Below are 13467 nucleotides of genomic sequence, written 5' to 3'. Positions count from 1 at the left end.
GAGAGATAGAGGTTTAATTTCATTTTGCTACATATGAGTTTCCAGTTTTCCCAGCTCCATTTGTTGAAGAGTCTATCTTTTCTGCAATATATGTTTTTGGCACCCTTGTCTAGTAAGAGATAACTGTATTTATGTGGATTTGTCTCTGTGCCTTCTATTCTGTACCATTGATCTACATGTCTGTTTTGGTGCCAATACCATGCCATTTTTGTTACTATTGCTCTGTAGTATAGTTTGAGGTCTGGTATTATGATGCTTCCTGCTTTGCTAAGGATTTCTTTGGCTATTCTGGGTCTCATATTTTCCGAATGAATTTCATGAATGTTTTTTCTAGTTCTATGAGGAATGTCATTGGGATTTTAATAGGAATTGCATTAATCTGTATAACAGTTTTGGTAGAATGGCCATTTTGCCAATATTAAGTCTGCCTATCCAAGAGCATGGGAGATCTTTCCATTTTCTAAGGTATTCCTCAATTTCTTTCTTTAGTATTCTGTAGTTTTCATTGTAGAGGTCTTTCACCTCTTTTGTTAGATTGATTCCCAAGGTTTTTTGTTTTATTTTGTTTTGTTTTGTTGTTTTGTTTTTGAGGCTATTGTGAATGTGGTAGTTTTCTTAATTTCTATTTCATCACTGATGTATAGAAACATGTTTGATTTATGGGTATTGATTTTATATCCTGCTACTCTGCTGAATTCACTTATTAGTTCTAGAAGTTTTCTTGCAGAGTTTTCTGGATCTTCTAAATATAGAATCATGTCATTGGCAAATTGTGATAGTTTGAGTTCATTTTTCCTATTCATATCCCTTTAATTTCTTTGTTCTCTCTAATTGCTCTGGCTAGGATTTCAAGGACAATGATGAATAAAAGTGGTGAAAGAGGACATCTCTGTTTTGTTTCAGTATTTAGGGGGAATGCTTTCAATTTATCCCCATTTAGAATGATTTTGGCCTTAGATTTAGCATAGATAACTTTTACAATGCTGAGGTATGTTCCTACTATCCCTAGTTTTTAATGTTTTAAACATGAAGAGGTGCTATATCTTGACAAATGCTTTTTCTGCATCTATTGAGATGATCATATGATTCTTGTCTTTTGATCTATTGATGTGCTGAATTATCTTTATTGATTTTCATATTTTGAACCAACTTTCCATCCTTGGGATGAACCCCACTTGATATTGGTGCAATATCTTTTTAATGTGCTTTTGTAGTGATTTACCAGAATTTTGTTGAGAATTTTTGTGTCTATGTTCTTCAGGAATATTGGGCTGAAGTTTTCTTTCCTTGGTGGGTCTTTGTCTGGTTTTGGTATCAGGGTAATACTAGCCTCATAGAATGAGTTTGGAAGGGTTCCCTCCTTTTCTATTTCATGGAATAATTTAAGGAATATTTATGTTATTTCTTCCTTGAAGGTCTTGTAGAACTCGGCTGAGAATCTGTCTGGTCCTGGACTTTTCTTGGTTGGTAGGTTATTGATGGCATCTTCAAATTCATTGCTTGAAATTGAACTGTTTACATTATGTATATCTTCTTGATTTAGTTTGGGTAGTTCGCATGTCTCCAGAAATTTGTTGATATCTTTGAGATTTTTTTATTTTATTGGATTATAAATTTTCAAGATAGTTTCTAATCTTCTGTATTTCAGTAGTGTCTGTCATGATAATTTCTATATCATCATGAGTTTTAGCAATTTGGGTTTCTCTCTCTTTCTTTTTGTTAGTGTGGCTTAGGGTTTATCAATTTCATTTGTTCTTTCAAAGAACCAACCCTTCATTTTGTCAATTTTTTGAATTTTTCTTTTGTTTCAACTTCATTGATATCTGCTCTGATTTTAATTATTTCCTGTCTTCTTGTGCTTTTGCTATTGGTTTATTCTTCTCTTTCTAGGGCTTTGAGATATAATGTTAGATCATTTATTTATTGACTTTTTAATCTTTTAATGAATGAGCTCAATGCAATGAACTTTCCTCTAAGCACTGCCTTCATAGTGTCCCAGAGATTTTGATGTGTTGTATTGGTGTTCTTATTTACCCCTAAGTAATTATTATTTCCTCCTTGATTTCTACTGCTATCCATTAATCACTCAACAGCATGTTATTTACTCTTTAGATGTTGGAGTAACTTCTATTTTTTATTTTATCGTTGATTTCTAGTTTCATTCCATTATGATCTGATAGAATGCTAGGTAGTATCTCTATTTTTTTGTATTTGCTGAGAGTTGCTTTGTGGCATAACATATGGGTTATTTTAGAAAAGGATCCATGTGCTGCTGAGAAGAAAGTGCATTCAATTGATGATGAATGAAATACTCCATATATGTCCATTAAGTCTAAATTATTGATTGTATCATTTAGTCCTATAGTTTCTTTGTTTAGCTTTTGTTTGGAAGATCCATTCAGTGGTGAGAGAGGTGTCTTAAAGTTACCCAGTATTATTGTATTCTGGTCTATTTGATTCTTGAAATTGAGAAGGGCTTTTTGATGTATGTATATTCTCCATTGTTTGGGGCATATATAATTACGATTGTTATGTCTTGTTGGTGTATGATTCCCTTAGGCAGTATGAAATGTCCTTCTTTATCCCTTCTTACTAACTTTGGTTTGAAGTCTACTTATCTGATATAGGTTGGAAACCCCCTCTTGTTTACAAAGTCCATATTAGCAATATGTTTTTTCCTAATCTTTCACCTTCAGTCTATGAATATCTTTTCCTAAGAGATAAGTCTCTTGAAGATAGCATATTATTGGGTCTTTTTTTCTTTTTTTGATCCAAGCTGCCAGTCTATGTCTCTCAATTGATGAGTTGAGGCCATTAACATTCAGGGTTATTATTGAGAAAAGATTTGTATTATTGAGAAAAGATTTGTATTCTTAGTTATTTGGGTTTATATTTGGTTTTTAACTTGACTTAGTTTCTCCTTTGATTGACTTTTCCTTTAGTGTCTTCCCTTTGCTGGTTTTCTTTCTTTTTTTTTTTTTTTTTTTTCATTTCCTCCTCATGAAATATTTTGTTCTATAGTGAAGGCTTGGTAGTTGTGAATTCTTTGTACTTTGTCATGGAAGGTTTTTATTTCATCTTCAAATCTGAAGCTTAGTTTTGCTGGATATAAAATTCTTAATTGGCATCCATTTTCTTTCAGAATTTGATATATGTTGTCAGGATCTTCTGGTATTGAGTCTCTGAGTTGAAAAATCAGCTGAAAATCCTAACTGGTTTCCCCCTATGTGTAATTAGATATTTTTTCTTGAAATCTTTAAAATTCTATCCTTATCCTGTGTCAGTCATTCTCATTACAATGTGCTGTAGCAAGGGTCTGCTATAGTTTTGTACATTTGGGGTCCTGTAAGCCTCTTGTAGTTGATTTCCATTTTATTCTTTAGATTTGGGAAATTTTTTGATATCATTGAAAATATCATGCATTCCTTTGGTTTGTATCTCCACATCTTTATCTATTCCAATAACTCTTAAATTTTGTCTTTTTATGTTAACCCATATTTCTTGGAATTTCTTTTTTTTATTAAAATCTTTTTTATTTTTACAGACTGAATTTTGATTCATTGTACACAAATGGGGTACAACTTTTCATTTCTGTGGTTGTACACAATGTAGATTCACACCATTCATGTAATCATACATATACATAGGGTCATACTGTCTGTTTCATTCTACTATCTTTCTGTCCCCCACCCCCATCCACCCCATTTTCCTCTACACCATCCAAAGTTCCTGCATTCTTCTTTTTCCCCCACCACTCCCCCTAATTATATATCATCATCCACTTATCAGAGAAAACATTCGGCCTTTGGTTTTTTGGGCTTGGCCTATTTCAGTTAGCATGATATTTTCCAACTTCATCCATTTACCTGCAAATACCATAATTTTATTCTTCTTTATGACTGAGTAATATTCCGTTGTGTATCTATAACACAGTTTCTTTATCCATTCATCAATTGAAAGGCATCTAGGTTGGTTCCACAATCTAGCTATTGTGAATTGAGCAGCTATGAACATTGATGTGGTTGCATCACTGCAGCGTGCTGATATTAAGTCCTTTGGGTATAGGCCAAGGAGTGGGATAGCTGGGTCAAATGGTGGTTTCATTCCAAGTTTTCTAAGGAATCTCCACACTGCTTTCCAGAGTGACTGCACTAATTTGCAACCCCACCAGCAATGTATGAGTGTGCCTTTTCCACGACATCCACACCAACACTTATGGCTTGTGTTCTTAATAATAGCCATTCTAATTAGAGTTAGATGAAATCTCATGGTGGTTTTAATTTGTATTTCTCTAATTACTAGGGATGATGAACACTTTTTCATATATTTGTTGATCACCTGTATATCTTCTGTGAAGTGTCTGCCCATTTCCTTAGTCCATTTACTAATTGGGTTCTTTGTATTTTTGGTGTAAAGTTTTTTAAGTTCTTTATAAACTTTGGACATTAGTGCTTTGTCTGTGGTGTGTGTGGAAAAGATTTTTTCCCACTCTGTAAGTTCTCTTTTCACATTATTGATTGTTTCCTGTGCTGAGAAAAAAACTTTTTAGTTTGAATCTATCCCATTTATTGATTTTTGCTTTTATTTCTTGTGCTATGGGGGTCTTGTTAAGGAAGTCTGGTCCTAAGTCAACATAATGGAGATTCAGGCCTACATTTTCTTCTATTTGGTGAAGGGTCTCAGGTCTACTTCCTAGATCCTTGATCCATTTTGAGTTGAGTTTTGTACAGGGTGAGAGATAGGGTTTCATTTTACTGCATATGAATTTCCAGTTTTCCCAGCACCATTTGTTGAAGAGGTTATCTTTTCTCCATTGTAAGTTTTTGGCACCTTTGTCTAGTATGAGATAACTGTACTCATGTGGGTATGTCTCCGTGTCTTCTATCCTGTACCATTGGTCTACCTGTCTATTTTGGTGTCAATACCATGCCATTTTTGTTACTATTGCTCTATATTAGATTTTAAAGTCTGGTATTGTGATACCTCCTGCATCACTCTTCCTGCCCAGGATTGCTTTGGTTATTCTGGGTCTTTTTTTCTTTCAGACAAATTTCATGATTGCCTTTCCTGTTTCTATGAGAAATGTCATAGGGATTTTAACTGGAATTGCATTAAATCTGTATAGCGCCTTTGGAAGTATGGCCATTTTGATAATATTAATTTTGCCTGTCCAAGAACATGGGAGATCTTTCCATCTTCTAAGGTCTTCTTCAATTTCTCTCTTTAATGTTCTGTAGTTTTCATTGTAGAGATCTTTCACCTATTTGGTTAGATGGATTCCCAAGTTTGGTGTTTTTGTTTGTTTGTTTGTTTTTTGGTTTTCCTGTTTTGTTTTATTTTGGTTTGGTTTTTTTGAGGCTATTGCAAATGGAGTTGTTTCCCTCATTTCCCTTTCAGATATTTCATTGCTTATGTATAAAAATGCTTTAGATTTATGCATGTTGATTTTATGTCTTGCTATTTGCTGAATTCATTTATGAGGTCTAGACATTTTCTGGTGGAGTTTTTTGGATCCTCTAAATAGAGAATCACGTCATCAGCAAATACTGACAGCTTGAGTTCCTCTTTTCCTATTCATATCCCTTTAATTTCTTTAGTCTGTCTAATTGCTCTGGCTAGCATTTCAAGGATGATGTTGAATAGAAGTGGTGAAAGAGGGCATCCCTGTCTTGTTCTAGTTTTTAAAGGGAATGCTTTCAGGTTTTCTCCATTAAGAATGATGTTGGGGAAGCCAGCCCGGTACCACGCTGCCTCAATTCTCTCGGTCTTCTCGCCATTGCAGCCTCCTGACTCATTGATCCAGGAGGGCCCCACAGCAATTTTATCCCCTCACTGGCCTCACACTAGTGTCGCATGTCCACTATCCAGAACCCCCGATCTTTCGACCCCTTTGCTGATGCAACCAAGGGTGACAACTTACTCCTGGCAGGGACTGAGGATTACATTCATGTAAGAATCCAGCAACAGAACAGCAGAAAGACACTGACAGTTCAGGGCATTGCAGATGAGTATGACAAAAAGAAACCTGTGAAAGCTTTCAAAAAGAAATTTGTAATGGTACTGTGATTGAACATCCTGAATATGGTGAGGTTATTCAACTTCAAGGTGACCAAAGAAAAAAATTTTTCAGTTTCTCTTGGAGGTTGGCATTGTCAAGGAGGAGCAGTTTAAGGTTCATGGATTCTAAAATGAACCTAAATACGTGGAGAATTTCTTGAGTGATTTTGTTCTCTAAACCCCGTGTGGCTGCCTTATGAAATGATTCTCTGCAGTAAATGGACTTTTCATGTATTTAATCATTCAAACTTCCATTCACATCTGCATGCTTACAGAAAACATGGGGTATGTAGGCTAGTAACACATAAAAAAAATTGCAGTAAGATGGTAACAAAGCCCTGTATTCATTTTAACATGTTTCCAATGGAAAATATTTTGTTTTGAGTGTTTATTTGTTGATTGTTCAGTTTATTTTCACTTGATTAAATGTTTTTTGTTGTAATAAACCATGTATGTTGCAGCTTAACAATAAAAAAAACTATAAAAAAAAAAAGAATGATATTGGTCGTGGGCTTAGCATAAATAGCCTTTACAATATTGAAGTATGTTCCTCCTATCCCTATTCTTTCCAGTGTTTTTAAGTATGAATGGGTGCTGTATTTTGTCAAACGTTTTTTCTGCATCAATTGAAATAACCACATGATTCTTAACCTTAAGTCTATTGATATGATGGATTACATTTATTGATTTACGAATATTGAACCAACCTTGCAGTCCCAGGATGCACCCCACTTGATCATGGTGCACTATCTTCTTAATATGTTTTTGGATGTGGTTTTCCAGGATTTTGTTAAGGATTTTTGCATCTATATTCATCAAAGATATTGGTCTAAAATTTTCTGATCGTAATGGAATGAAATTAGAAATCAATGACAAATAAAAAACAGAAATTACTCCAACACCTGGAGACTAAATAATATGCTATTGAATGAGGCATAGATAACAGAAAACATTAGGGAGGAGATAAAAAATCTTAGAGGTAAATGAGAACGACAATGCAACATATCAAAATCTCTGGGACACTATGAAAGCGGTACTAAGAGGAAAATTCATTGCATGGAGTGCATTCAAGAAAAGAATAAAAAGTCAACAATTAAATAGCCTAACATTATAGCTCAAAGCCCTAGAAAAAGAAGAACAGAACAACACCAAAAGTAGTAGAAGACAGGAAATAATTAAAATCAGAGCTGAAATCAATAAAATTGAAACAAAAGAAACAATTCAAAACATTGACAAAACAAAAAGTTTGTTCTTTGAAAAAGTAAACAAAATAGACAAATCCTGACCCACATTAACAATGAGAAGGAGAGAGAAAACTCAAATTACTAAAATTCGTGATGAAAAAGGAAATATCATGATGAACACCACCGAAATACATAACATAATGAGAAGCTACTTTGAAAATCTATATTCCAACAAAATAGAAAATACTGAAGGCATCAACAAATTTCTAGAGACATATGATCCTCCCAAACTGAACCAGGAGGACATACACAATTTAAACAGATCAATATCAAGCAATGAAATAGAAGAAGCCATCAAAAGCCTACCAACCAAGAAAAGCCCAGGACCAGAAGAATTCTCAGCCGAGTTCTACAAGGCCTTCAAAGAAGAACTCATTCCAATACTTCTCAAAGTATTCCTGGAAATAGAAAAGGAAAGAACCCTGCCAAACTCATTCTATGAAACTAAATATCACCCTCTTGGAATTTCTGTTCATGGTTTCTTATCATCTCCTCTCTGCAATTGACTTTATTTTCAAGAGTATATATATTTTGTCTTCATTGCCTGATATTCTGTCTTCCAAGTGGTCTTGTCTGTTGGTGATGTTTTCTGTTGATTTTTTAATTTGGTTTATTGATTCCTTCATTTTGAGGATTTCTGCTTTTTTTTCCCCACAATCTCTAATTCTTTGTTGAAGTGATCTTTCACTTCCTGTACTTTCTCTTTGATTTCACTCCTCATAATATCCTTTACTTTGCAGATCAGCTTAACTATATACATTCTATTCTCTGACATTTCTTCTACTGTGTTGTCTGCAGATTCTGTTGTTGGAATATCTTGGTTTGTTTGAGGTTCTTTGTTCCCTTGTTTTTTGTTGCTTGTGTATCTTCCCATTTAGTGGTATGAATCTGGGGCAGTACAGTTTCTACTCTGTAATCTTTATAGAATCCCTTAAGGCTTCCAGTACATCAAATATAAGGGGGAAACCCATATTAACACACCCTTGAAAACAATATACAACTTTAAACTGAATAGTTCCTAAATATATCTATAGTTTTGTTATAATAAACAGAAATAATGTGTTCAATTATTGTCTACAATAAAAAACAGTAAGTTTGTTAAAAGGATTTACCATTTCAAATGATGGACAAAGAGGAACCAGAAGTAGTGTAGGGTATGATGTTTATGAGGGAGAAAGAGAGAAAATAGAGGTAAAAATTTATAGTAAGAGTGAAGGCAGAATTAATAGAGGTTGGCTATTAGTATGAGAAAATTGAGAAAAAGAATCCAGGGAGAAAGATAAGACAGAAAAAAATATATACAGATTTTTTAAAAGATAAAAGTAAAGGTATAAAGAAAGCAAAAATATAAGAATACACAACCAAACTGCTATATACTATTCAGATTTCCCCCTCTTCAATTAATTGATGCATGAAAAATATTTGGATTCAAAGATGGTACAGGTGTGAGAGAGAAAGGGGAAAAAAAGGAAAAAAAGGAAAGTCTATGGAAAATTACCGATTGCTTCCATTGGCTTTCAACATTTTCAGTTTCCCTTCTCCACCAATAGGGGGCTTGTCTGAAGTTTAATGATAGCTCCAGTCCAGTGGGTGCTGGACTGATTGGCTGAGCGAGTCAATAGCAAGATGCCCTCACATCTTCCCACCTGTTGTAGCAGGCCCCTTCCGTCCCCTAACACTTCAGGACTCACTGAGCTGGAGAGAGCCCAGTTTTCTCCAGTTTCTCCAACCTATGTTCTCCCAGGGAACTGCCCCCAGCATCCAGCTTTCTATGGACTTGTCAAGCCCATTCGGGCCCATGCAGACCCAGCTGCAATCTGACTGGCCTGGGCTTCAGATTCCCCAGGCTCTGCCTTGATGCAGTCCCACAATCTCAATGCCATTCCAACTTGCAGAGAGACCAACAGGCATGCATTCACACAAAGCAGCAACTCTGCAAAGAAGCCACTAGATGGCAGCCACCAGCACATCCAGCAGGAAGACCTCCGTTGCAACCACGCCTGCAGGTAACCAGACAATGTATTTCCTGATCCTGACCAGTGTCCCCAGACTGAGGCGGTTGTGACCCAAGATGGCGGGGTGGCAGCAGTAAACCTGCAGGCCCCTTAACCCTGGGCTCCCAGGCCCTGGCCAGTATCCCAAGATGGCAGCAGCCACGTGTAACAAAAACCCGCGGGTAACCTAAAAATGGACTTCCAGTCAGCAACAGCAGTGGGTGTTCCCTAGGCAGTCTGCAGGTGGACATCAGGTGGCAGCATTGGCAGGCTAGTGGCTGGAGATGGGCAGGCAAAAGGTAGGCAAACAGGCAACTGGCATTAAGTTGGTGGCAGTCAGCAAACGATCTGCCCATGAAAGGCAGGTGATATACTGGCAAAGGGCTGATGATCGAAGGGGACAAACACGGGTCAAAGAATTGGGGCTCAGTGGGCAGAAAGTGCTGTCTCACAGAGAGACAGTATTTCCTCTGCTTGAACCCCAAGTCGCAGAGCAGCAAGGAATGCAGCCTCCCTCTATTCACCATCTTAGATCCTGTGGTTGTGTTTCTTTTGCTCTTGCACATGTTTTCTTTCTTTCCCATTTTGAAAAGAGCTACCAAAGAGTATGCTTACAGTATTTGAAACTAGCAATTAAGATAAATCCACACAGATAGAATGCTTTCCTTTTCCTTGCCAGAATGCCGTCAACCACAGAAGCATAAAGTTAGTCGGAAATGACTCTGAAGATCATATAACCCCAGGGGCTGAGTGAAAGAACTGCAGTCCACACTTAGCAATTGAGGGTTTGCTACTCAGGGTACCTGCTGGACCTGGACCTTGAAAAAAGAAATGAATCTGACCCAAAAGTAGAGACAAACTATCGTAAATCAGGTCCATTTTTTTACTTTTTCCCACTTTGGCCATGAGGGAAGTATTTATTACCAAAATTGTTTTAGTAACATTGCCTTGAATGTAGCATTTTCACATTTCTACTGAAAATAGTATTCTTGTCCTGATCATTTTATGTTAACCATAGAAATTTATACTTTGGTTCTTATAGGCTGTTATGGGTCTGCTGAATAGAAATATTATGTTTCTTTTCTTTTTTCTTTCTCTTTTATTTTTTCTTCTTTTTCTCTTTTCATGATATTGAAAATCAAACCCAGGGTCTTACATATGGTAGGAAAGTGCCCTACCACTAAGCTACATCCAAGTCTTAGAATTAGTATGTACTAAAATAAACTATCACACACAACAATTGAAAATATAAATATAATTGCCAAACTTAAAAAGGTCAAATGAAAAGTGGAGATTAGAAGCCCCTTCTACCTTATTATGCCTTTCTGATACACATAAATCTTCCTTTTTTTAAAATGGACTCAGCATTATTAAAATCAGATCTGACCCAGGGAATAAAAAGGCTCCAGAGTTACCAGTTGGAAAGTCAGAGTTAAGGGGTTGTTTCAAACCCAAATATGCAACTAGTCAAGATACAGCAGTCATTTACATTTGATTATCATCATTATATCCATTACCATATGTTTAATCAAGAAGACTATTTAAAAGATACTTTTAAAAGTTATACAATGAATAATTAAATAATGGGTTTAATTATTTAAATTTTAAGTAATTACTATGAAAAGTTGCTTCCATGTTTTAGACATCCTTAAATCCTGGAAAATATAATGATAATAAAATTTAGTTCATAGAAACCTGAAAAATTACCAAAGGTACCCAAGAATGAAGCTATATGGTAGAAAAACAACATTTTCTTTCAGTTAGATGCACAAGTTCCAGGTTATTATGCTCACATAATTTGCCCAACTTCTGTTTCCATTGATAAAGCCTACTGTATCAAAAACTGTTAGAGGCGATCTAAGATGGCGGCCTAGAGGGAGACTGCACCCCCTGTCGCTCCAGAACCCAGGAGTTAAGAAGGGGAGGCATTGAGAGACTCGGACTGAAATAGAGCCACGGGTGAGTCTGCCCACTGGGTAAAGCTCGGCCCGGGGGGCAGGCCCAGATAGAGGTGGCTTATCGGAGCCGGGCAGGGCAGCTAGAGTCATCCACAGGCAGCCCTGCGCACTCCGGCGGTGGGCCCCGCCCACACAGCCAGCTTCTCCAGGTTCTCGGAATGGAACTGGCCCGCTGGTGAGAACCTTTCTGACCAGAACAAGCTCCGAGTCCCGGAGCCACTGCAGCTCAGCGTACTCTGGCACGCAAGCAGATTCAGGGTCCAGACAGGGCAGCCAGAGACTTCCCCAAGTAGTCTGGACCCCTGCGGTGGGCGGTGCCGTTCAAGGCTAGCCTCTCGGAGCTGACCGCCCAGTGAGAGACTTTCTACATAGAACCAGCCACAAGCCCCCGAACCAACGGAGAGCCTCGATCCGCAAACAGCCTCTGGGATCAGGGCAGGGCAGCCAGACACCTCTTCAGGCGGCTCTGCCCACTCCGGCTGCAGGCTCTCTTCTCGGGGCGATCCAAGATGGCGGCCTAGAGGGAGACTGCACCCCCTGTCGCTCCAGAACCCAGGAGTTAAGAAGGGGAGGCATTGAGAGACTCGGACTGAAATAGAGCCACGGGTGAGTCTGCCCACTGGGTAAAGCTCGGCCCGGGGGGCAGGCCCAGATAGAGGTGGCTTATTGGAGCCGGGCAGGGCAGCTAGAGTCTTCCCAAGGTAGCCTTCCACACTCCGGCAGTGAGCTCCTCCCACACGGCCAGCTGCACGGTGCAGGCCCACAGTGAGAGCATTTCAGCACAGAGCCAGTTCCAAATCATGGAACCAGTAGGGGGCTAGGGGCAGTTTTCTTCGGATGAGCTGCTTTATCAGATTCCTCCAAGACATCAGGCTACTGAAGGCTGAGAGGTGATACACTGGAAATCTACCGGGACACTATAAGCCAATAGCGGAAAACTGCAATATCTCAGGGTCCCACTGACAACTGACCAATATGAGAAAACAAGGGAAGAAAATGTCCCAAACAAACCTAGATACTACATCAATAAAACCCAATGACAGCACAGCAGAAGAAATGTCAGAAAGGGAGTTCAGAATGTACGAAATTAAAACGATCAGGGAAGCAAATGAGGAGATGAAAGAGCAAATGCAGGCATTGAAGGAGGAGATGAAAGAGCAAATGCAGGCATTAAATGATCGCACCAATCAACAGTTAAAACCAAATACGGGAAGCAAGAGATCATTTCAATAAAGAGTTAGAGATACTGAAAAAAAACCAAACTGAAATCCTTGAAATGAAGGAAACAATAAATCAAGTTAAAAACTCCATAGAAAGCATAACCAATAGAATGGAGCACCTGGAAGACAGAACCTCAGACATTGAAGACAAATTATTTAATCTTGAAAACAAAGTTGGCCCAACAGAGAAGATGGTAAGAAATCATGAACAGAATCTACAAGAATTATGGGATATCATGAAAAGGCAAATTTAAGAATTATTGGGATTGAGGAAGGCTTAGAGAAACAAACCAAAGGAATGAACAATCTATTCAATGAAATAATATCAGAAAATTTCCCAAATCTGAAGAACGAAATGGAAAACCAAATACAAGAGGCTTATAGAACTCCAAACATACAAAATTACAACAGACCCACACCAAGGCACATTATTATGAAAATACCTAACATACAAAATAAAGACAGAATTTTAAAGGCCGCGAGAGAAAAGAATCAAATTACATTCAGAGGGAAACCAATAAGAATATCAGCAGATTTTTCAATCCAGACCCTAAAAGCCAGAAGGGCCTGGAACAACATTTACCAAGGCCTGAAAGAAAATGGATGCCAACCAAGAATCTTATACCCAGCAAAACTTACCTTCAAATTTGACGATGAAATAAGATCCTTCCATGATAAACAAAAGCTAAAGGAATTTACAAAAAGAAAGCCAGCATTACAGAACATTCTCAGCAAAATATTCCATGAGGAAGAGATGAAAAACAACGATGCAAATCAGCAACAGGAGGTGCTAGCCTAAAGGAATAGCCAAATAAAGGAGAAACCAAATCCTGTCAAAAACAAATATGAGTCAATTGACTGGGAATACAAATCATATCAAAATAATTAACCTGAATGTTAATGGCCTGAATTCATCAATCAAAAGACACAGACTGGCAGATTGGATTAAAAAGAAAAATCCAACAATATGCTGCCTGCAAGAGACTCACCTCAT

General features: G+C 37.6%; 1 protein-coding gene and 1 pseudogene across 4 annotated transcripts in view; one reads left to right on the top strand and one right to left on the bottom strand.

The window, feature by feature from the left end:
* The window catches only part of Pxdnl (peroxidasin like), a 516396-nt gene that overhangs the window by 295744 nt on the left and 207185 nt on the right, over positions 1–13467 (bottom strand). The window lies entirely within an intron of this gene.
* On the top strand, positions 5854–6539 carry LOC124963977 (eukaryotic translation initiation factor 1b-like; annotated as a pseudogene).

Source organism: Sciurus carolinensis, chromosome 1 (assembly GCF_902686445.1).
Source record: "Sciurus carolinensis chromosome 1, mSciCar1.2, whole genome shotgun sequence".
Taxonomy (NCBI): Eukaryota; Metazoa; Chordata; class Mammalia; order Rodentia; family Sciuridae; genus Sciurus; species Sciurus carolinensis.
The sequence above is the reverse complement of the archived record's forward strand: the minus strand, read 5'-3'. Positions and strand labels throughout refer to the sequence as shown.